General features: G+C 43.4%; 1 protein-coding gene across 3 annotated transcripts in view; it reads right to left on the bottom strand.

The window, feature by feature from the left end:
- TGFBR3 (transforming growth factor beta receptor 3) overlaps window positions 1-19,308 on the bottom strand; it is a 225,038-nt gene extending 205,730 nt beyond the window's left edge. For 2 of the 3 annotated variants that reach the window (XM_066376794.1, XM_066376793.1), the window contains exon 1: window positions 19,024-19,308. The gene's annotated coding sequence lies outside the window, so the exon portion shown is untranslated. The remainder of the gene's footprint in view (window positions 1-19,023) is intronic. The other variant, XM_066376795.1, reaches the window with a different exon arrangement.
- Window positions 19,309-24,285: the final 4,977 nt, after the last annotated feature.

The raw sequence follows: 24,285 nt of genomic DNA, 5'->3' as shown, positions 1-24,285 counted from the left end.
AGTTATTGAGCTTCCATCACCCTTTGTGTGTAAAGTGATAATGATCCTTTGATTGTAGGAGATAGAATATGGGCATGGTACCTAAAGCAATACCTACCCACACAGTACATTGTTAAAAAAGTAAGAATTATTGGAGCTTTTATGGTTAAAATACATCCAGACTTTCAAAAACCAAACAAACTACTAGGAGCGAGATAATACATATATAAATAGTTATTTTATAACAAAGTTTGTGTTAATTTGGGATTTAAACTTTATCCACCAGAATTTCAACAATTTCTTCTATCATCAAAGATAATGATTCCAAACTCAATACAAGGTACGAGCCTTAAAGAGAGTTATAAAATGGCAAAGCTGTTCTAACGGATGATAAAGCTACTGCCTCAACATCTCTGGTGTAAGACACAGGGATCAGGCTGCATGGCCCCACTGAGTTCTACCTTATAATTCCCAAATTAGCTTCAAGGGATTAGATGGGGGCTGCCAAACTCAGCCTGGCACTGCCACCAAATCAACCAAGCTCCCTGGAGTGAGCAATCAGCTTTCACCAAACGGGCTTATTAAATCATGAAACTGCAATCATTCTGCCAAAGTCAGCAATCTGCATCTGCTCAAGACACCAGTCATCATCCCTGAGGTCCTAGCAAGCACCAGGCCATTTAAAAAAGTTTTTGGGAAGCAGCATCTACTAGACTTCCTGTAGACTGTTTTGTACAATATACAGTAATTCACTAAAATATATGATTCACATGTTTATTTACATTCACAAAGAGTCTGCAAATATATGAATTTAGAATAAATGCTCCAACAATTGACTACTTTGCTAATTACAAATAAGCATATTATTTTTATTTCTCTCACTGACTTCTAAAATAAAATTATTTCTCTTGGAGGGGGGTAATCTCTCAATAGATACATTTCAATTATTTAACTGATATTATTTGGTAAGGAAAGGGCTCAGCAAGCCAAGCAGGAGAAACATTAAGAATTAAAACCCTTGCCTGGCCCTGGCTAGTTGGCTCAATGGTAGAGCATTAGCCTGGTGTGTGGAAGTCTCAGGTTCAATTCCCGGCCAGGGCACACAGCAGAGGTGCCCATTTGCTTCTCCACCTTTCTCCCTCTCCTTTCTCTCTCCCTCTCTCTTCCCCTCCCTCAGCCAAGGCTCCATTGGAGCTAAGTTGGCCCAGGTGCTAAGGATGGCTCGGTGGCCTCCACCTAAGGCACTAGAATAGCTCTGGTTGCCATGGAGCAATGGCCCACATGGGCAGAGCACTGCCCCCTAGTGGGCTTTCTGGGTGGATCCCAGTCGAGTGCATGTGGGAATCTGTCTCTCTGCCTCCCTGCTTCTCACTTCAGTAAAATACAAACAAACAAACAAACAAAAAACCTTGCCTGACCTGTGATGGTACAGAGGATAAGACATCTTCCTGGAAAACTGAGGTCACAGGTTCAAAACCCCCAGCTTGCTTGGACAGGGCACATACAAGAAGGAACGACTATGAGTTGATGCTTCCCACTCCCCTGCTCCCACTTTCTCTCTCTCTCTCTCTCTCTCTCTCTTCTCTATAAAAACAATTTTTTTAAAAAGTAAAGAAAAAAATAAAAAACAAAGAAAAGAATTAAAATCCATCAATGGCTGCTAGACATTGCCTACTTATCCTCTGCATGTTCCAATCACACCCATCTCAATTCAGTGCCACCAAAGGCCAAGCCCTTGCTTCTAGAAGCAATGTTTACTGTGTTGGGCCTCAATGACTCTCCATGGTCCCCTAACATGGCCACTTTCTAACTTCTTCAGGTCTCGGGTCTCTATCTAAGTGTTACTTCTCTAAGGAAGCCTCCTCTAATTCTATTAGATGAAATTGAACTTGGACACCTGGAATGTATGCAATTCAACCCTGTAGGTAAATCTCGACAAAATTATTTCCTTCCAGATAGGGCTTTCCCACACGTCTGTTCGCTCCAGAAAGAGTAATCACAGTCTACCCTGCTCACCACGTGGCCTCGGCAGGTATCCACTAATGGTATCGTGATGAGTTGTGCACTTCACAATTAAAAGGGGTATATGAAAGGATGGTGAATAATCAGAACATTTTTCAACAACAAATGATAAACCAACAAGTAAGAGTCGTGTCTAATAGGAACCTATGCCTCCAGAAGCCTCAAAGGAACAGGACGGGCAGGAGTTCTGGTGTCAACATGTTTGACAAGCTCAGACAAGCTGCTTCATTGTGGGCTTTAATTTCTTCATCTTTAATATGAATAGATTAAACAAGAAATCTTTTATCCTATACCTTACTTAGAATTGCCATTAAATTGGCTAACAACTAATCCTGACTCCCTCCTAATGAGATTTCACAGTCACATGTGGATATTTGAAATGCATGATCATGTAAGGGCTAGTAGGAATGACTTAACGAAATGGGAAAGTATTATCTAAGAAAAACATTCAATTTGACAACATAAGTGTAAATAAAATACAGGCATCCTTGTTTCCTTGAGTTTTGCTTTCTCGCACTTCACAGATACGGAGTTTTTTACAAATTGAAAGTTTGTGAAAAGCCTGAGTCAAGCAAGCGTATCATTTCTCTGGTAGGTTCAGATATTGGTTAGCATTTTTTAGCCATCAAGTATTTTTTAAAATATTTTTAAATTGATTTGGGGGGGAGAGAGGGAGAAACATCAATTTGTTGTTCCACTTAGTTGTGCACTCATTGGGTGCTTCTTGTATGTGCACTGACCAGGGATCGAACCCACAATCTTGGTGTATGGGGACAACACTCTAACCAACTGAGCTACCTGACCAGGGCTTGCAATCAAGAATTTTTTGATTAGTATATACATTGTTTTGGACATAATTTTTCACACTAAATACATGACAGTGTAGTGTTAACTTTTATATGCACCGAGAAGCCAAAAAATCTGTGTGACTCACTTTATATCACAACATTCTCTTTATTGTGATGATCTGGACCAAAACCACAATATCTCCACGGTAGGCCTGTACTGATACATTAGCTATCTTTAAGGTGGTTGGGGTATTTATTCTTTTAGAAGGGAGAGGGAGAGTCAGAAACATTGATTTGTTATCCCACTTATTTATGCATTCATGGGTTAACTCTTGTATCTCCTGACTGCGGAATCAAACCCACAACCTTGGTGTATCAGGAGATATTCTAACCAACTGATCTACCCGGCCAGGGCTTACATTAGCTATTTTTAATACATAATTTAATAAACAAAGTATTTAAATAAATTATCTTGCAAGCAAGGTAAGTACACATAAAACCTGAATTTTATCAGACCCACTCATTTTATCAAAACTGCCATATACATATATTTTATTCCTCAAACTCCATGAATTCTCCTTGTTTCACTCACCTCATTCCAAAAGTTAGTTCTGATCAATCCCATCCCACTTTGAACACTAACTCTGACATTTTGTGTATAATTTGTTCCATGTTATCCTCTACTCAGCACCAACTCAGAATGTTAGAAACAGATAACATCTACTCCAACCCTTTAATTTTACACATTAGCAAAACCAAGAAATAGAAAGGTTCAATGAGTGCCTACCGTTACACAGCTAGTTAGCAGCACAGCCAACACTTGTCCACATGCTGCTTTGTAATTATTTTGTGGTTGTTCATGTGTTATACCACATTCTCCTTCCTATTAGAGGCTAACACCTGCTTCTTCTCACCTCACAAAACGTCCATCAACCATCTACTGAGCATTTACTGTGTCTTTCATAAGTTCTCATTCTGTCCTCTCAACAACCCACAGATATAGATGGCCTTTACTCTACTGTTCAGTGGGGAACACCACAAGGTCACCAGCTACTCAGGCCCAATACCAGGACTGGAGCCCAGATCTGTCCGATTCCACAGCCATGGTCTTAGCCACAAGCAGGAACTCCTCCAACTCTGGTCCCCAACCAGGCTGCACACAGACCCTGTGGGAGTGCGCAGTGTGATGCAATCTAACGTAAAAGATGTTGTTTCATTTTGAAACCAGGGAGGCAAAGCTCAATCAGCAGTTTTATTTTACCTTATTCATTCACTCAACAAAAAAATTTTAATAGCACCTACCTTATTCCTGACACTGTTCAGGGAGCTGGGGACACAACAGTAAACTAAGCATGATACTGTTTTCATGGAGTTTACCTTCTAATGGGGAGACATACAACAAATACATAGTGTATCAAATGGTGGTAAGTCCTACGAAGAAAAACAAAGCAGGTTAAGGAGAAAAAGTGATCAGAGGACAGATGTTAATTTACATAGGTCAGGGAAGTTGTGATAATGGCATTTATGAGAAATATATATTTGGTCTTCCTCCACATTTCTGACACAGAGCAGCTAAAACCCATGGAATTTCCTAAGTGATGAGAGGATAAAGGTGTCATATGTTACTGAGGTGGCTTCTGGGCCCCACTTAAAGATGGGGCCAGCTTCCAGGAGGACTAGCCACGTATACGGAGGAAAACAGAGGGACTAGAGGACAAATCTGTTACCAATGGCCAATGATTTTATCAATCATGCCTACATAATGAAGTCTCTATAAAAATCCAAAATGATAGGATTCAAGAAGCTTTTGGGTTCATGAACACATGTTCTGGCAAGGGGGTACTTAGCATGAAAGCTTCATTTCTTTCCCGTACAACTTGCCCTATGTATCTCTCCATCCGCCTGTTCCTGAATTCTATCCTTGTATAATGCACCATTAACCTAGTAAGTAAAATGTCTCTCTGAGTTCTGTGAGCCACTCTAGCAAATGAGTTGAACCTAAGGAAGGAGTAGTTGGCCTCCAATCTGTAGCTCATAAATCAGAAGAACAAGTAACAACCCAGGTCTGAACCTGTGTCTGAAGTGGAAGGAGGCCTCGCGGGACTGAGCCCTCAGCTGTGGAATCTGATGCTATCTCCTGGTAAATAGTAAACAATGTCAGAATTGATTTGAATTTCCAGGATGTCTGTCTGGTGTCTGAGAATTGCTTGATGATGTGGGGGGAACACCCCTCCCACACAGTGGAACTGGTGATCAGAACCCTTTTTAGAGAGTGACATTTGAGCACAGAGGTGAGAGACAGAGCTATGACAATATCCGATGGGAAAGCATCCCAGACAGTGGGGACAGCAAGTGCAAAGGTCCTGCAGAAAGAGTACACTTTGTGTGTTCTAGGAACAGAAAATGTGGGACCCCCTCCAGCTGACCTGGGTTCAAGTACCTGCTTTGTGTCCTCCTAGTGGGCAACTACCAGACGCCTCCATGGCTCATCTGTAGAGAAAATGACTATTTCCCTAATGAGGTTGTTGTAAGGATTAAATTAATAATGTGTAAAGTATTTAATATCTAGTATGTTCTTAGGGTTTAGGAAGTTGTAGCTATATTTTTTTCTTAAGTTTTTGTTTTATTGACTTTAGAGAGGAAGGAGGAAAGTGAGTGACTCAGAAAGAGAGAGAGAGAGAAACATCAATTTGTCGTTCCACTGATCCATGCACCCACTGGTTAATTCTTATATGTCCCCTAACGGAGGATGGAACACACAACCATGGAGCATCAGGACGGCACTCCAACAACTAAGCCACCTGGCCGGGGCGACTGTTAGCATTTTTAACTAGGTCATTGAAAACTTAGCTCCGTTCAAGATATTTTATTTTCAGCTTGATAGTTTTGAATCCCAGGGTCCAATTATGTGGCTGGCTTTGTACATAGTAATCACTTCCTCCGGAGCCTCTGACATCCTTGGCTGGGATTCCTGTCCTGATGGGGTGGGCTCCTGGGAACCACACTGATGTTATCACAGAGGGCAGGAAGCAAACCGCTCTGACATCACTGTTACACTAATATAAATTAGCTCTTCGTTCAACATAACCCCTGCCCCAAGCATCAGATGCTTCTTCAAAAGTATGGTTTACTGTACATTAGATTTAAGTCGCTGGTTTCACAGGCCTGAGTCCCAGCAGTGACTCCTCACTACACCACTGACAGAAGTAGTCATTTCATTTTGCAATCTTCTGTCTTGAGAAGGGTTAAAACCTCTTTAAAATTAAGATGGTAATTTATGTTTTAAAAATCCTTTCTCCAATGTCCTTTTTTGTCTAAATTTCCCATTTCTTTTTTTTTTAAACTAGAACATCAAAGCAGAACTCAAAAGTCATCTGGCCTGGTGGTCTCCAGCCCATCCGCCCTGAAGCAACTCTAGAAGGTGCAGTGAGCTACCCTGCAGGGCCCAGAGCCAGGGGAAGATGTCAGGGCCACAAGGAATTCTGCTCCTCTCCCCAGCTCTTTTCTTGAATGCTGTGTTTACTTTTCATCTTTGTAGCCTGATGGGTTAAAGGGCAAACCACAGGTAGAGAGAAACCACAGCAAGCCCAAGCCTGTTAGAGGTAAAATGGGAATCTTCCCAAACCACTTGTAAGGCTGGGGAGATGGGGAGAGACCAAGGTTGCTGCTTCAAGTCAGACAATTAAAAAGAGGTCAGTGTTCTAGTCTGACAGGCCTCAAATGTGGCTTTTTAGAAATCACATTTTCCTTCCAGACAGACCTGATTGTTTTCCCTTATTAATATCATCAGAGTGTGTTTAATGATAAGAAATCCACAAAATCTTGCTTCTTCTTATCCATTTATACATCCAACAAATATTTAGCAAATGCCTGTTCAATGTCAAGACTATTCTAGGTGTGAGGATTCAACAGGGAATAAAATATACAAAAATCCTTGCCCTGTAGTTTACATTCTAGTCTGGGGAGATGGACTATAAACAAGCCATATAATTGTGTAGGAGATATGTGGGATACTGCAAGCTGGCAAAGTCCTAGCAGTTTAAGACTTAAGCTAAAAGCTAAGGTCTTCCCCAGAACTCCATATAGGCTATGCAGCTGAGTATTTGCACTCGTCCCATCCTCCTACCTCACTTGCTTAAGTTGCTAAAGGCTAAGTTCTTCCCCACAACCTCTGACTGTTTAAGTTGGTAAAGGCAATTTACGTGCCCTTCTCCACACTTCCATGTTAGCTATGTTTACCCTTTGTTTTGTGAAGTTAAGATGTTATGCAGAGTGGAGGGTTTTTTGCACTTGGGAGAATTCTGGAGTTGCCTCAGAAATGTGACTTTGTATCTAAGTTTTCTTCGTTTTGCTAATGACTTTTCTCTGCTCTATAAATAAAGTGGTTTGGGGGTGGAGACTTGTTCTTGCAAGCTATCCGCTGTGCAAAGAGACCTCCCAATCCCATCCTTTTTCTCTAAATTTATTTCTTCATTCCGCACCATCCTTACTCAGGACTTGGACAATTACTATCTGCCCTGGTCCAGCAAAGACAGAGATAAATGCTAAGAAAACAAAGCAGAAAAAGAGGGAAAGGAAGTATCTATGGGTCTCTGGTTTGGTTTGTTCCTTTGTCTTGAGTAAGGAAGTGAACTCCATAGATATTCAGAAAAAAAACATTTCAAGCAATGAAAATAGCACATGCAAAGGCCCTGAGACAGAGTGTGTCAGACCCATTAGGAAAAATGGCAAGCAGGACACACAGCTGGAGCAGAGTAAGCAAGCCAAAGAAATGAGGTTAAAGAAGTAACAAGCAAAAAAGTCACTGGCTGGTTGCGTAGGACTTGACAGATCATTGTAAGGATTTTGATTTTGTCTCTGAGAAAGACAGGAACAGTAGAGTGTTTCAAGCAGAGGAATGACAGGATCCGACTTAGGTTTTATCAGGGCCACTCTGGCTACTGGGTAGAGAACGCTCCAGAGGGGCAGAGGGCAGCACTGTTTCCAGCCACATGATCGTGCGCGGTCCACCTAACCTCTCCATACCTGACTGTCCTCATCTTTACAGGGTCTTGAAGAAGGTTATTTCAAAGCCCCACTCTACCCTAAACTTTATAACTCTGGGTTGATTTCCTTTGTCTGTTCTATTGTTTTAATTTATATCAACTATAAGCTTGTTCTTTCCCCAAAGCTTTAACTGATGTGGAACCGAGATGAAGAATTCAATTTGACAACATATACGCCAGGCCCAGGCCTCACAGCCAGGATACAAAGATGGTAGCACTCAGTCTTGCTCTAGGGAAGTCCACAATCTGGCAGAGAAAGAAAATTGGTTCTCATCAAGCAGCAGGAGAAGTCGGCAAGAGAAATTAAGGGGGAAGCAACCTGCCAGGAGGAGCCATGGGAAGCATCACCAGGGAAGCTGACAACTGAGTTTTCCTGGCTGAGTGAGCTGGAGACCTCCACAGAGAAGGGAAAGAAGAGGGTGCTAGAGGAGGGACAAGTGCAAAAGGAACAGGCCATGAGAGCACAGGGCATGCTCTGGAAACCATAAGGAGTCTGGTATGAGTGCAGTGAGGTTTAATGGAGAAAATGAAGGGAAAAATGGCTGAAAAAGTAGGTTAACACTATGTTGTTAATAACGGGATATCCCATGCCAGGAATAATGGAACAAAAGAGATTTTTCAAATATAAGAAACAAAAACCGGCCCTGGCCGGTTGGCTCAGCGGTAGAGCGTCGGCCTGGCGTTCGGGGGACCCGGGTTTGATTCCCGGCCAGGGCACATAGGAGAAGCGCCCATTTGCTTCTCCACCCCACCCCCTCCTTCCTCTCTGTCTCTCTCTTCCCCTCCCGCAGCCAAGGCTCCATTGGAGCAAGGATGGCCCGGGCGCTGGGGATGGCTCCTTGGCCTCTGCCCCAGGCACTAGAGTGGCTCTGGTTGCGGCAGAGCGACGCCCCGGAGGGGCAGAGCATCGCCCCCTGGTGGGCATGCCGGGTGGATCCCGGTCGGCGCATGCGGGAGTCTGTCTCTCCCCGTTTCCAGCTTCAGAAAAATACAAAAAAAGAAAAAGAAACAAAAACCAACCTGTGTTTTCAAGCCATAATGTATTTATCAACCCTAACAAATCAACAATTTGAAATAGAAAGGCTGAAGCCAAGAAAACCAACTGGAAGACACATGTCCAGGTGAGATGATGGTTTGCAAATGGAGAAGAAAATGCAGAGCAAAACCCACTCAAGGTGAGACACAGTGGGATTAGGGGCATTTGGCAGGGGAGGTAAGCAAGTAAGAGAAGAGAGTTACTGGCAGAGCTGTGGTCATTGAAGCATGGAAAGAAATATGAGCGCCTTAAATGACTGGGAAGGAAGGGGAAGGGAAACGACCTGGGAGAATGCCAACACCCGAGGGTCAAGCACTGAAAAGGAGACCTGAACCGAGATCAGGAAGGTCCAGGGAAAACCAGGAGAGTAGCTCCAGGGAAGCCAAGACAATAAAACATGGGGAAATGGGAGAGTAAAATAACCAATGTAACAGAGAAGGCAGTGAAGACACTGACTGAAAACAAGCACGCAGTTTTGCACACTGCACCTTTTTTAGCACCCTATCATGGTGTGGTGGGCGCAGAGCCTGCCTGCAGCAGGCCAAGGAGTTAAGGGGAGGTGAGAAAAAAGAGCCAATAGCGAAACACCACTAGCCCTGACAGATGTCGTTGTTATTAAAGATTCGGTACCATCAGGAAACTTTTATTCAACACTCTGAGGAGGTGTAAGGTGTGAGAAACAGAAACCAAGATCTGCTGGGGGTGATCTTCTCTTCTTTACCACCTGGGTCTCATGGGACCACTAATCCTGAAACTAACAGCAGGCTTTAAGAAAGGCCAGTTGCTTGTGACAAGTGCTGAGGACAATATATTCACCCACACATCATCCAACTTCCAGTTCGGCTTCTCACCTCTGTATTCTCACACTCACATCCCCTCCGCAACAGAATAATGCTAAGCATCAGGACCATTATTTCTGTTCCAAGCTGGACAAAAAGAATAACAAAAAAAAAGCCATAGCACCAACTCCCTGGTGTGATGCTGGGAGCCCATAGTCCAGCACCATTCAGTCAGGAAAAGGCTTTACCAAAAGCACCAGTCAGTCCCAGAATACTGCGACCAAACCCTTTAGTGTCAGCAGAAACTGCCTAACTGCTCTTCTATTTGGTCTCTCAGAAACAAAAAAAAAGATGAAGGAGGCGAGAGTCTTTAATTCCAAAATTCCTCTTAATTTCCAATATAGAAAGAACATTGGAGAAAAATTTGAAAGCCAAGATAAAAACTAACAGATTTTTTTTAAGTGTATCTATGATCCTTTCTCCTTTACCCTCTACAAAAAAGCAACCCAACCACCAAATGATCATTTTTCTTGGCCTAATTTCCCTATTTTTGTGATATATAATTGGAAACAGACTGCTTTTTCCTGGCTTCAGAGAACAGGCTCTTTGGGGTTAGAGGAGTCGCCAACAGAACCTTAACCTTAGCAAAATCTGTTTTGCAAACTTCTTACCTATGTACCTACTTGAAATATATAATAATTTGAAAGAATACATTTAAATCCCTTACTATGATGCAAAAGTGAATCTTCTCCTAACAAATTAGACACTCCCCTCCCTTTCCTCACTTCCCTACTCAGTTAAACTAAGTGGAATCCTGCTTTGTGTTCAGTATCTCCCATTTGAACATTACCAAAAGCCCTACCCAGCACAGTATACATATGGGATACATTCTGGAAGCACTTTTAAGAATTTAGTAGAACTGGTTCTACAGGAAACCTCCTTATTAGCCCACACACTGAATGAAATTAAAACTTTGAATATCTTAGAAAGCAACCACTCTAATAATGAAATAAAAGTACCACAAACTTAAAAAGACGTAAATACACAAAACGGAATTTTACCACGTCATGCTTCCCCTGGCTCCTATGTCAAAATTATGATGCAGCCAATGGCTGTGCAGCAACTTTATTGTATGAGTATGATGAACTCAAAACAGAGACAGGGCCCTGACCAGGTGGCTCAGTAGATAGAGCGTCATCCCAGCACACTGAGTCGCAGATTCAATCCTCCGTCAGTACACATATGAGAAGCAACCAATGAGTACACAACAGCAAGTTGTTCCCTTCATCTCTCTCTTTTCCATCAATAAAAAATTTTTTTTAAAAAAAGACAGGTGGAGCTCCACAAAATACTTAGTCTAAGTGTTTTTTCCTAATTCAGAAGGTATACTATGCACACATGACAAGTAATCTTTATAAAGACACAAAAAGAAGAAAACTAAAAGAAATCTTGCTCAGAAACACTGGCAAAAAAAGACCAGCAATAGTAAACATGCCCATTTAGAAGATCAGAAACTTCTCCCACACACATAGGGAAGACCTTAAACTACATTGATGCAAAATGTTTTTAATGAGTCAATGGTGCTTTCCCTCAAAGTTGAATTTAATTTGCCATCCAACTACACAAAGTTTAATATAACAAAATGAGACGTTTATTCTTTGTAGATAATACTAAAAAGAATTTTGTGTTTGAGTATGTTTTGTTGCAAAGAAAAAAAATGGAAAAGATAACACTAACAACACAGGGAATAACACACAAAAGTACTTAGGGCACCCACGTGAACACGGCTTTGAGATGTGAATCTAAGTATTTCACCTCAAATAACCTTCCAAGTATAAAAAAAATTAAAAGCCACATTCTGCTCCTGCCATCATCATACAGTTAGTTAATTATGAAATGAAATTTGCAAATAGCCAGCAGTGTATTTTTGCATGCAATGACCAATTTCATACTGTCAAAGAACATAAATCACTATAAACACTAACCAAATTATACTCCCAAAAGGGAATCTTTCACACAGCAAATGGAATTAAGCATTCATCAAGTCTCCATTAATAAAATGATATAGTAAGAATTAAAAGAGAAAGAAAGCCAAGTTCAGCTAGGCCCTCCACCTGGTGTTCCTCCTATCAATGGCGGTTAACCATCGAGCCTGCAAAACTGCAGACTTTCTCCCAGGGCAATCTGATCCGCAGGGAAGCTCAAGGACTAGTATTTGTAAAAATTGTTTGTTAAATATAAATTTTTCAAGGACTAATCCATTTAACTGTATTTTTACAATAGTCCATCTGCAGTTTCACATGCAAAGCTGACCTTCATCATGTAGCAGGGAAATCAGGTGTGCACACGGAAGTACAGGCAAGCCAGTGCTTCAGCCTTCTGCAAATGGCGCCCAACTCGGAAGCCCCTGTCCCCAGAGTGCAGTGTCTCCAAGAGGTAGGGAGAGTATTACCACCCTTTTCCTTAAAGTGAAGACAGAGCTAACATTTCAGACTTAATTCTAAAGTATTATTGTGGCAATAATTTAACATTAAATCCTAAAATTGAACTTTGCCGAATTCTACTATCACTCAGTCTTCCTCCCAGACTTGAAGAAGCTTTCAGCACAAACACCAGATAATAATCTGTCTTAGGCAGGAGATCTCAGAATGGACTCTGGATGTGGTTCTGGCGCCCATGTTTCAGAGTTTCAGGAACAGCCTTAATTTTAAATATGGCCACCATTCCTGTAGGTATACCTGTGACTGCCAGCCTATCAAGTCTTGATGTTTGGCCTAGAAAACTGAAGAATAAAAAAAGTAGAATAGCCTGACCAGGCGGTGGCGCAGTGGATAGAGCGTCGGACTGGGATGCCGAAGACCCAGGTTCGAGACCCTGAGGTCGCCAGCTTGAGCGTGGGCTCATCTGGTTTGAGCAAGAGCCCACCAGCTTGGACCCAAGGTCGCTGGCTCCAGCAAGGGGTTGCTTGGTCTGCTGGAGGCCCACGGTCAAGGCACATATGAGAAAGCAATCAATGAACAACTAAGGTGTCACAACACGCAATGAAAAACTAATGATTGATGCTTCTCATCTCTCTCCGTTCCTGTCTGTCTGTCCCTGTCTATCCCTCTCTCTGACTCACTCTCTGTCTCTGTAAAAAATAAATAAATAAATAAAAAATTTTTTAAAAAAAGTAGAATAAGGTCCAAATGAGAGTGGCCTCACATAAAACTTTCATGAATATTACTTCAAACACTAAATATTGGCCACATCTTGTTTGCGAGATAAAAATCATTCCTCTTTCTCCGAGAGAAGGATGAATGCTCGGACCTGTACTAAATCTCTGAAGAGGAAATAAAGCTCAGTGTCAGTTAGCAAACTAGTGTGCTAGTTCCAAAGATATAAAACCAGAAATCTAGACGTGGACAGAGTCCAAGTAATGGACCTAGCTCCTTCTCATAAAGGCCTTCCACACTGTGTTGATTTATTTCAGCTTGAGGAGAATCCTAACAAATTCCATAAATCAGCTCGTGGTTTATGAAATGCTACAAAGAGACAATGCTATCATTCCAAGTGTTACTCTAAAGATATGGAACCAGAGAAATTACTGCCATTGATCTTGGTGCAGTAATAGTCTTTCAAAGCTGTTATTAAAGGCTGTTATTTGTGAAAGGCTAGCTTTTCATATAACCTAGATTCACTTTTTCATTCCTAACTGTCCATGTTCCTAGAGGCAATACAAGGTTACTTTTACATTGAAGATCCCTAAACACATTTATTTAACTTGAGTTATGCAAATTTCAAAAAGTAGTTAACAAGTTTAAGTTTTAAAATTTCAAAAGAAGTTTAAAAATATAAGGAAAATGCTCCAGCGGACAGACTGAAACAGCAATAACATAATTTTTTTAAATAACTTAAGAGGGAAAAAAAAGAAAGAAATGAAGACTGTTCTCATTAACTAATGAACCTAACGATTATAATTAGTTTTTGCCCAATAGCAATCAAAGAAGGAGGGAGAAAAAACATTTTCAAGATGGATTATCAAGAACGAGAGTAATCCAAAATGACCACAGAGCAAATTCATCCAGGAAAAATATTACAGCAATGTTAATACTTACCCACCATCCTTTAAATCAGGGGTCCCCAAACTACGGCCCGTGGGCCGCATGCGGCCCCCTGAGGCCATTTATCCGGCCCCGCCGCACTTCCAGAAGGAGCACCTCTTTCATTGGTGGTCAGTGAGAGGAGCATAGTTCCCATTGAAATACTGGTCAGTTTGTTGATTTAAATTTACTTGTTCTTTATTTTAAATACTGTATTTGTTCCTGTTTTGCTTTTTTTTACTTTAAAATAAGATATGCGCAGTGTGCATAAGGATTTGTTCATAGTTTTTTTTTTTATAGTCCGGCTCTCCAATGGTCTGAGGGACAGTGAACTGGCCCCCTGTGTAAAAAGTTTGGGGACCCCTGCTTTAAATCCTAGATCTTCTGTGTGTTAATCTTGAAATGTAAAGTCAGAACTTTCTACAGACTTATGACCCCAGGAAATTGGTCATCACTTATGTACCAAAGAAGATTTAGGGACTAGAGAATACAGTAGTGACCACTTTCTTAGTACTCAAAGGACATCAGAGTTCTTCGGCCCTGGGTGCTTATACCCAGATTCTGTCCTCAGAAAAGCCAGTAATCACCAGATGTTTATGAGATAGAAACAAGTTTGTATGCAAATGGGAAACATTCATTTCTTTGAGCCTTAAAAAAGAATGGCACAGCCCTGGCCGGTTGGCTCAGCGGTAGAGCGTCGGCCTGGCGTGCGGAGGACCCGGGTTCGATTTCCGGCCAGGGCACATAGGAGAAGCGCCCATTTGCTTCTCCAATCCCCCCCCCCCTCCTTCCTCTCTGTCTCTCTCTTCCCCTCCTGCAGCCAAGGCTCCATTGGAGCAAGGATGGCCCGGGCACTGGGGATGGCTCCTTGGCCTCTGCCCCAGGCGCTAGAGTGGCTCTGGTCGCGGCAGAGCGACGCCCTGGAGGGGCAGAGCATCGCCCCCTGGTGAGCGTGCTGGGTGGATCCTGGTCGGGCGCATGCGGGAGTCTGTCTGACTGTCTCCCCGTTTCCAGCTTCAGAAAAAAACAAAAAACAAAAAACAAAAAAAAGAATGGCACAATACTTTCCTTTAAACAAACTAATTTTGTCAATCTATAAAGGCTTTTCACCACAAAGCTCAGGAAGCCTTCTGGCATCTTGGCCCCCTGCTATCAGAGGACTAAAAAAGGACAACTAATTTGCCAAACTCTAAGACCAAGAATCATATGCCGGCCCTGGCCGGTTGGCTCAGTGGTAGAGCGTGGGCCTAGCGTGCGGAAGTCCCGGGTTCGATTCCTGGCCAGGGCACACAGGAGAGGCACCTATCTACTTCTCCACCTCCCCCTCTCCTTTCTCTCTGTCTCTCTCTTCCCCTCCCACAGCCAAGGCTCCATTGGAGCAAAGTTGGCCCGGGCGCTGAGGATGGCTCTGTGGCCTCTGCCTCAGGTGCTAGAATGGCTCTGGTTGCAACAGAGCAACGTCCCAGATGGGCAGAGCATCGCCCCCTGGTGGGCGTGCGAGGTGGATCCTGGTCAGGCGCATGTGGGAGTCTGTCTGACTGCCTCCCCGTTTTCAGCTTCAGGAAAATACAAAAAAAAAAAAATCATATGCCTATTAGGAAGCTGGGGATTGAGAAATGTTTGCTGAATGAGTAAACTGGGTAAGAGCATGAAAGACTGAATTAGATCCTAAATAAGACACTAGTCTAAGGTGTAAGTGCAATGCTGAAATTTAGAAAGAAGGAACTAAATTTGAAAGTTGTTTTAAAATAAGATCCCCTTGACCCTAACTTGGTAAATGAAATAAAGTTGTCAATAGTACCTGATGCACAGGAAACAAAAAAGGAATCTGGCCTACAAAACTGCAAAGATCAAAAACCTTTTAAAAAAGTCAGTTGGACTATTTTTCCAAACATGTTAATGCTTTTTTTTTTTTTTTTTTTTTTTACAGAGACAGAGAGAGAGAGAGAGAGGGATGGATAGGGACAGACGGACAGACAGACAGGAACAGAGAGAGATGAGAAGCATCAATCATTAGTTTTTCATTGCAACACCTTTGTTGTTCATTGAGTACTTTCTCATATGTGCTTTGACCATGGGCCTTCAGCAGACTGAGAAACGCCTTGCTCGAGCCAGCGACCTTGGGTCCAAGCTGTTGAGCTTTGCTCAAACCAGATGAGCCCGCGTTCAAGCTGGCGACCTCGGGGGGTTCGAACCTGGGTCCTCCGCATCCCAGTCTGATGATGCTCTATCCACTGCGCCACCGCCTGGTCAGGCAACATGTTAATTCTTAAATATTGTTTACATTAGATTTACAGGTATGAATGTCTACAGACAAACTGCATCTATACTAGACAAATATGATACTTCTGAATTATTACCACACTAAAATATAAACTTCTGAAGAATGCACCATAATAGAAATGTTATTACTGCCTGACTGGTGGTGGTGCAGTGGATAAAGTGTTGACCTGAGATGCGGAGGTCCTAGGTTCAAAACCCTGAGGTCACCAGCTTAAGCATAGGCTCATCCAGCTTGAGTGCAGGCTCACCAGCTTGAGCACAGGGTCGCCAGCTTTAGCGTGAGTTCATTGAAATGATCCCATGATCACTGGCTTGAGCCCAAAGGTCACTGGCTTGAAGCCCAAGGTTGCTGGCTTGAGCCCAAGGTCTCTGGCTTGAGCAAAGGGTCATTGGCTTGGCTTGAGCGCCCCAGGCAAGGCATGTATGAGAAGCAATCAATGAACAGCTAAAGTGACACAACTATAAGTTGATGTTTCTCATCTCTCTCCCTTCTTGTCTCTCTCTTTCAAAAAAAAAAAAAAAAAAAAGAGAGAAAGAAAAGAAAAAAGAAATGCTACTATTCAGGATAATAGTTCATTGTTTTGCACTTGGAAGATATTAATGAAAAATGATAATAATAGGATTATGAGTGCATCAACCTCCCTGAGAACAAATTTACTACATGTAGTTTTCTACAGAAGACAAATGAGAATCATTTCAAAAAGATTCACAATGCATCTTTCTGTATTCCCAGTTCTCCTAAATAACTTAAAATATTATTCAAAGTACACAAAACTATGTTACAGTCACCTCTGAAGGAAAACATATGGAAAAAAACTGCATGTGTATTTCATATCTCTCCAGCCACCACAGAGTTGACATATTGCCAACATATAGGCCTTGTCCTCAAGGTCATTCTCATTGTCATCAGTTGAAATTAAACACAGTTCTCCACTGTAAGGTCAGAAAGCAATTTGGTTATTTTGATAGATAAACTCAAAACATTTTCCACTTTTGAAATGTATGCTTAATACCCTGAAAACTGGTTTACAAGCCTAATAGACATCAATAGTGTGTTATGCTCCCCCTGTTGGCTAATATTCAAAATAACAATGAATTCCCCAGGGGTTGCCTTTGAAGTGCTGGGGTTCAAAAGTAAGTTGGTGACTTTTATATTTAAAAACATGAGCTGGATCAACAGTTGTTAAGCAAAGCTCCCGTGTAATGGTCAAATTCCATCAAAACAGGAAAAATTAAAGTTGACAAATGAGAAAGACAAACTGAAGGGCAAAAAATATGCTGAAGCCTTGAAACACTAAACAATGCAGAATTAAAGCCAAAAGCAGAGAACACCAAGAAACAGAGCAACATCCTTTAACTGACACAATGGCATGAAATCAATTTCATTTTAATAGCCCTTAAGGGGGTAAGAATTATTTCCCTGCCTCTTTGTGCCAATCCCAAGCTGTTTCCTAAGGAAGCCAAGTAATGCTGACCAACAATGTCTGGAGAATTAATAAAAGGAATTAAAAATAAAGATCCATATTCATTAACACAAATCAGAGTTCTATATATAATTACTTGGAGCCAGTTTCAAAGGAGCTGTGATTTGGCACTCCCATAAGTATATCACCTAAATTAATCACAGATACCTTATTTGTGTTTCAAGGGATATGCATTCAACTCAAATGAGAAACTAAACAATAGAAGAGATCTGAACTCACTGCATACAAATCTTACTGCACTTGGTGCTTTATGCTGAGTGACTAAGCTAACTCTGGAGTCAGAACTAATAGAAAGTTGTGAGGAGCTAGCCAAGTAACTAACCTCTAGTATCTTATCTGTAAAATGGGGCTATTGGTCTCTTTACCACGGAGGATTAAGTGCAGCTGTTTCAGAAAGGCTTTTAAGAGAGTGTGCAGCACAGCAGCACACAGTTTAGGCTCAGTAAACGTTAGCTATGATTATTATGCAAAAGAAATCGCTAATTTCACACTGAAGTAACTGTTTGCAGCTAAAGTACCATTTCAGAAAAATCAAAAGGTCTTGACATGTGCTTGCTACTTGTAAAGACTTCCGTCCTAAACGCTCGCTACCTCTTGGAGCTGGAGTTCATAAAACACCTGGCTCTCCATCTCAATCTGTCCCTCCTACTATCCCTCTTACCCTCTTCGCTTTTCTCCTGTCACTTCTGGGCTCAGGACAAGCAGCACCAACACAGCAACCCTATGAGGCCAGTACTATTATGCTTCTCATTTCACAACTAAGGAAATGAAACGATTTTCTTCTCTTAAGCTTTTTATGTAGATCATAAATCCATTAAGTTCTAATTTGCCAAGGTAATTCACGCTTGACAAGCCGGTTCCCTTATGGAAAGTGGGGCATATGCCCCAATAAGAACTGCAAGCAGATTCTCCTAGCAGCACCGAGATTCCCAAGCTTGTTCTAACCAAATGAACAAGACAAGCCTCTGAAATAAACTGGGTAAGACGGCTAATAAGTTGCCGGGGGCGCGTTCTCCGCTGGGGCTCGGGGATGCAGGGCTCCGCACCGCCCGCTGAGCGAGCACCCCAGAGGGTGCGGCCGGCGGCGAGCGTAGCTCAGGTCCGTGCGCGAGTGCTGCGGCCGCAGCCTCTGCAGCGGCGACTGAATGCAAACCCACAACAAACGCTGTCACGCGCTCAGTGGGAAGTGGCCGGAGCGCCCCGCGGGAGTCAGAAGACACCGCGGAGCAGAACAGTGAGGGCGGGCGTGGAGAAGTCTGCCCCAGCAGAGAGCATCATCGGAGCGCTGCCCACCCGAGGCGGCCGCTGCCCACGCATCACCGGCCACCGGTCCTGGCTCCTCGGCGCCCAACCAACGCCACCCTTCCAAGCCCGGGACGACCCCGGCCGTGAAGCAAGGACGGGACCCCGCGCAGCGGCATCTGGAACCGCGCAGCCTGCAGAGCTCGCGGCCAGGTCGGACGCTGCTGGGCTAGCGGAGCGTCCCAGCGTTGGCTGCAGCGCGGCGGGCTGGGCCGGCACGTACCTCGGAAGCGGTGTGTCAAGCGGAGATCCACCCCGCCGCAGTTGGGAGAAAAGCAAAGGAAAGTTTCCCCGCCCAGCGCTCGGCGGCGGCGAGCTGCGGCAGCTGCTGCGCGGCGGCACAACTACGCCATCCGGACCAGCCGGGGACTTTCACCTCCTGCAGGGAGCTCCGGGAGTCACGCAGGGAAAGTGGCCGAGCGCGACAGCCACTGACTTCCCTCCCTCACTCACTGGGAAAAGGAAAGCGCCGCTCGGCGTCCCCGAAACCCTCGATTACCCCCATCGGGCCGACCCAGCGCACTCGCTAACCCTCACACACACGCGGGCGGGGACGGGCAGGACGCCACAGCAATCAGCGTACGGGGGGAAGGGCGCTCCTCCTCCGCCGGCCCCACCGAGGGCTCCGGGCCACAGAGAAACTCCTCCTCCCGCCGCCTTCCTGCTCTCTCCTCCCCCTTTTCCTCCCGGACTGATGGATGAGCCCCGAGCGTTGCTGGAGTCCGCGTTTCCCTTCGGACCCAGGAGAGAGGCAGAGAAGAAGCAGGGAGAGCAGCCAGGCTGCTGCGCGCCTAGGTTGGGGGCGGCGGTTGGGGGTCCCAGTTCTCGAGGAAGATGGTGGGGGCACGGGAGCGCACAACTACGCGGGTGCGTGCTGCAGAGATTCGCTCCCTCAAACGAGGCCCTTCAAAATCCCCAGGGCCATCTGGAGGAGTTGGATTTTTATTTGGTTCCCTCCTTCTTGATATAAAAAATCTAAAACCTCCAGTAATTAGATCACACCCTCTTGCCCACTCCCTAACGCAGGCGCCCTGCACACGTTCGCTCGGTCCCTGTTTGTTTTTCCCACCTCTAGCCCTGCTTGTTATCTCAAGGTGCGCTCTGATTGTAGGCGCCAGCGGGGTCTTGCCTCCTCCTCGCTGACAGCCGAGAGTGCATTTCCCAGCCCATATCGCTGCTTGCTAAAAAAATTATTACAAATAAAGGAAGTAAGTTTGCATGACTGACGCTATCCTATAAGATTGGCTCAACGTAAACCAACCTGTCAATGGCAGTGCATCTACCTGAGTACACGTGCCTGTGATCTACCCCGCAAGAGTTGATGGATACAAAAATAGAAACAAGACTTTGGTACTCTTGTTTACACCCCGTTTTTCTTTGAAAAGGTACGGTTAAATGACAGAGAGTCAGAGAGAGATAAGTACAACAGACAGAAACAGAGAGAGATGAGAAGCACCAATCATTAGTTTTTCATTGCGACACCGTGCCTTGACCGCAGAGCTACAGCAGACCGAGTAACCCCTTGCTCAAGCCAGCGACCTTGGGTCAAGCTGGTGAGCTTTGCTCAAACCAGATGAGCGCCCCGCTCAAGCTGGCGAGCTGGGGTCTTGAACCTGGGCCCTCCGCATCCCAGTCCGATGCTCTATCCACTGCGCCACCTCCCAGTCAGGCAGGCTGACAGGTTCAGGTGGGCTGACAGGTTTCTGAGACTGGACTTCCAGCCCTGACTCTGCCCTTAAACACTAGCTGTGGGACCTTGGACAAAGGGCTTAAACTCTAACTCCCTTTTCTCCTGTGTAAAATGGGAACGTTGGCCTAGGAGACCTCTTCCAGTTTTAAAGTTTATGTCCCAGACACTTGATGTGTTGGTGAGTAGAATGGGGAGTAATCTTATATTGTTGCATATATTGTTATTTGGAGAGAAAAGGAAGTATTTCTCATCCTTTTTGTTTTGTCCCTACTGGAGAAACTTTCACAAAGGTCAAATCATCATTCAACACCTGGATTTACTGCAAAAGTCTCCTCAATGAACCAACCATTCATTCCTTACCCAATTTATTGAGCATCTACTGTGAGAGGCTTGCACTACACCTTGGAAATACCCATAAGCATAACACCCTGAAGGAACCAACAGTCTAGGTGGAGTCAGTTTTGATATAGTCTCTCTAGACTTAAGGTGTTAGATTTCTCATAGACTCAAATTACATAGTATTCCTGCCTCAAATTGTCTCTTTAGTTTCAAGTGCAGACATGAACACTTGAACTGGTGTGAATATTTAATCATACATTTAAATGTATCAATGATGTTAAGTTTTTCAGCTTCTATATAAAATGGCATAGTAGAAGAAGAGAGAGAAAAACCAAGTCCCAGATAACTTAGGAGTGTTTTGTCTTTAAAGAGTGGTGGTGTGACTGTTCACCAGGAGCAAGGTTCTCAATACTGTAAACCACCAACATCTACTGAACAATTAATTACTCTTTGTCAGGCACAGTCCTAAACACTCTATACATGTGAACAGATTTACTTCTCACAGCCCTATAAGGTTATACACAGGCCTACACATATACTGAGGCCTTACAACTTGCCCAGATGTGTCTGATAGTGGGAGGTCCAGGATTCAAACCCACGCCCACCTAGCTCTGAGCCCAAGACTTCAGTACCAGAACATACTACGAAATCTTTACATATTGGCAAAATGAAAACTGGGGGTAGGTGGGTTGGTTGGTTGACTGGGGTGTGTGTGTGTGTGTGTGTGTGTGTGTGTGTGTGTGTGTGTGTGTGTGTGTGTAAAACATTTTTTTAATTCATGGCTTTTAATTAGTTTCTGTAAATGATATGGAAAAATAATTTATGTCAGTTCTTACAAAACTAACAATGTCTACAGAGGTATTTTCTCTTTAAATCTTTACACTAATAGCCTGACCTGTGGTGGCGCAGTGGATAAAGTGTTGACCTGGAATGCTGAGGTCGCCGGTTCGAAACCCTGGGCTTGCCCAGTCAAGGCACATATGGGAGTTGGTGCTTCCTGCTCCTCCCCCTTCTCTCCCCCTTCTCTCTCTCTCTCTCTCTCTCTCTTTCTCCCCCCTTCTCTAAAATGAATAAATAAAATCTTTAAAAAAAAAAAATCTTTACACTAATAATGAAATATTATTTGCAGAAACCCAGACATTTGAAGCATAGAAAAAAGGTTTAAAATAAACAAGTTTTTGGTTCTCCAGCAAAGCTTTAGAAACAGGGCTCTCTTACCTTTTATTAACTGACTCCTTAAAGAATCCTGTCCTTCATTGATTTCATACAAATGAAGGCTATGTTCAAATTACAGTATTTGTTACTGTAAGATGCAAGCTTCCCTTGGTCCCTGGTGGTTCTTGGTCATTTGTTCCTAATTATTTCAAAAAAATATTCTAAGCAAGGAGGGTTAAATAAAGAGGTGCGCTTTATCTCACCTGTATAAAAACATTTGACAGAAGAGAGTCTCAGTGATTACTGAGGCTGTTCTCCCAAGGAGCCGTCCCATCAATCGGTACAAACCTGCTCTCTTATGATGATTCATATTTACTGGCGTGCCTCCAGATTCTGTTGATTAGCAGACAACTGAACAATTCATAACTTGTTTATGTTCCTTACAAGAGCAAACACCTCAATTTTTGAAAGACTATTACCATTAGAAAATCATTCAGTTGTTACCATTAGAAATTTTTTTAATTTATCCATTGATTTTAGGGAGAGGGAGAGGGAGGGAGACAGCAAGAGAAAATCCACTTATCTGTACATCCATCGGTTGACTCTTGAATGTGCCCTGACCAGAGATCAAACCCACAACCTTGGCTCACTGGGACAAGGCTCTAACCAACTGCGCTATCCCATCAGGGCTCAGTTTTTCTTTTTAACAAGTCCTCATATATAGTACTTAGTACATACTTTGCTCTTTACAAATTCTAACTCATTAAATCTTTATAACAATTCTGTTGTCCTCATTTTGTTTCCAGAACCCCAATGTCAAAGACGGTCTACCTGGTCCTATTGCAGGAGCTGGAGTTTGCAATATGGACAGAAAAATAATTTAATACTGAATTGGCCAATCCAGAGATAGGAGCTTATCTTCTAAAGAAAATTCCCCAATGGTATTCATAGGTATATAGGTTGCAGGTTATATAGGGCAAAATCACAAATCTCTGTAGATTAGGGGATTCAGGGTCGTGCTGGGAGCTGATTGATCAGAGGTGAGGTAAGGGTAACAGATCGTTTCTTCAGGTCTTGAGGACAGTTCTGAGGTCTACACTGGCATCCAGTCTCATAGGAAAGTAACCAGGAGGAGCATGTCATCTCAGGGCTCAGAGCTGAAATATAACTTAGGTCAAGACGTTGTCTTTAGCCTGCCAGGGGTTCAGACCTGGTGACCATTAGTCAGGTCTGGCCTGTTGTCTTCTGCTGCGTCGAGAGTTGCTGATTATGGAGGGAAGGCAGAAGGCTGGGTCTCTGAGGTATATTTATATAGTCAGAGAGATGGAGATGATTTTTAGAGCTTTGGTTTAAAGCTAAATTTCATCCAAATCATAGGGACTCTCGTTTCAGTTTCACAGATTCGAAAATGATGTTCAGAGGTTAAGCAACTTGTGCAAAGTCACACAAGTGGTAGAGCCAGGTGCTCTGGCTCCAAAGCTACTCTGAATCTCTACTTGGTGCTACTACTCATAGAGACAGCCTCACTTTTTTATTATTGATTGATTGATTGATTGATTGATTGATTTTAGAGTGAGAGAAAGAGAGACAGAAACATCAATCTGTTCCTGTAAATGCCCTCCCTGACTGGATCAAACAGGCAACGCTGATGCACTGAGACAGCTCTCTACCCACTGAGCCACTCACCACCAGGGCCAGTCTTACTTCTTTTTTTTTTTTTAATTACAAAGCTACTTTTAATACTTTGGGTGAGCCCCACAGGAATAAAAAAATACACTGGGAAAGGGTAACCCCCTAACCTCCAGTTGTGGCCCAAGAGGAAAAGGCCACCTGTGCGGAAGGAAGCACAAAAGGGGCCTGCTGCAGACTCAAGGCAAAGGGAATGCAGTGGGTGCCGGGACCTGCGAGGAAACGCGAGCGTGATGAGACTGGCTCCAGGCACACAGGCAAAGGGCAGGAGGGTCGGACACGAAACCACAAAACTACTTGGGTTCCTCCTTCTTCTCGTTTGACTTTTTCTGCTTCTGCTGCATGATCTCTGAGTCCCTCTGCTTGTGGGTAGCAGCAGAAAGCCAGTCTTACATTTTTTAAAGCTTAATTCTTTATAATTTTCAAAAGATAAAAACAAAAGTTTGTTTAGGAGAAATATTACCCACACAGCACCACCACCACCACATAAAAATAGATTCCTTTCACCCTGGCCAGATAGCTCAGTTAGCCAGAGCATCATCCCGAAGTGCAGATGTTGCTAGTTTGGTCCCTGGGCAGGGCACATACAGGAACAGATGTTTCTGTTTCTTT

The sequence above is a fragment of the Saccopteryx leptura genome, chromosome 3 (genome assembly GCF_036850995.1).
Source record: "Saccopteryx leptura isolate mSacLep1 chromosome 3, mSacLep1_pri_phased_curated, whole genome shotgun sequence".
NCBI classification, from domain to species: domain Eukaryota; kingdom Metazoa; phylum Chordata; class Mammalia; order Chiroptera; family Emballonuridae; genus Saccopteryx; species Saccopteryx leptura.
This window is presented reverse-complemented; position numbering and strand designations above follow the sequence as displayed.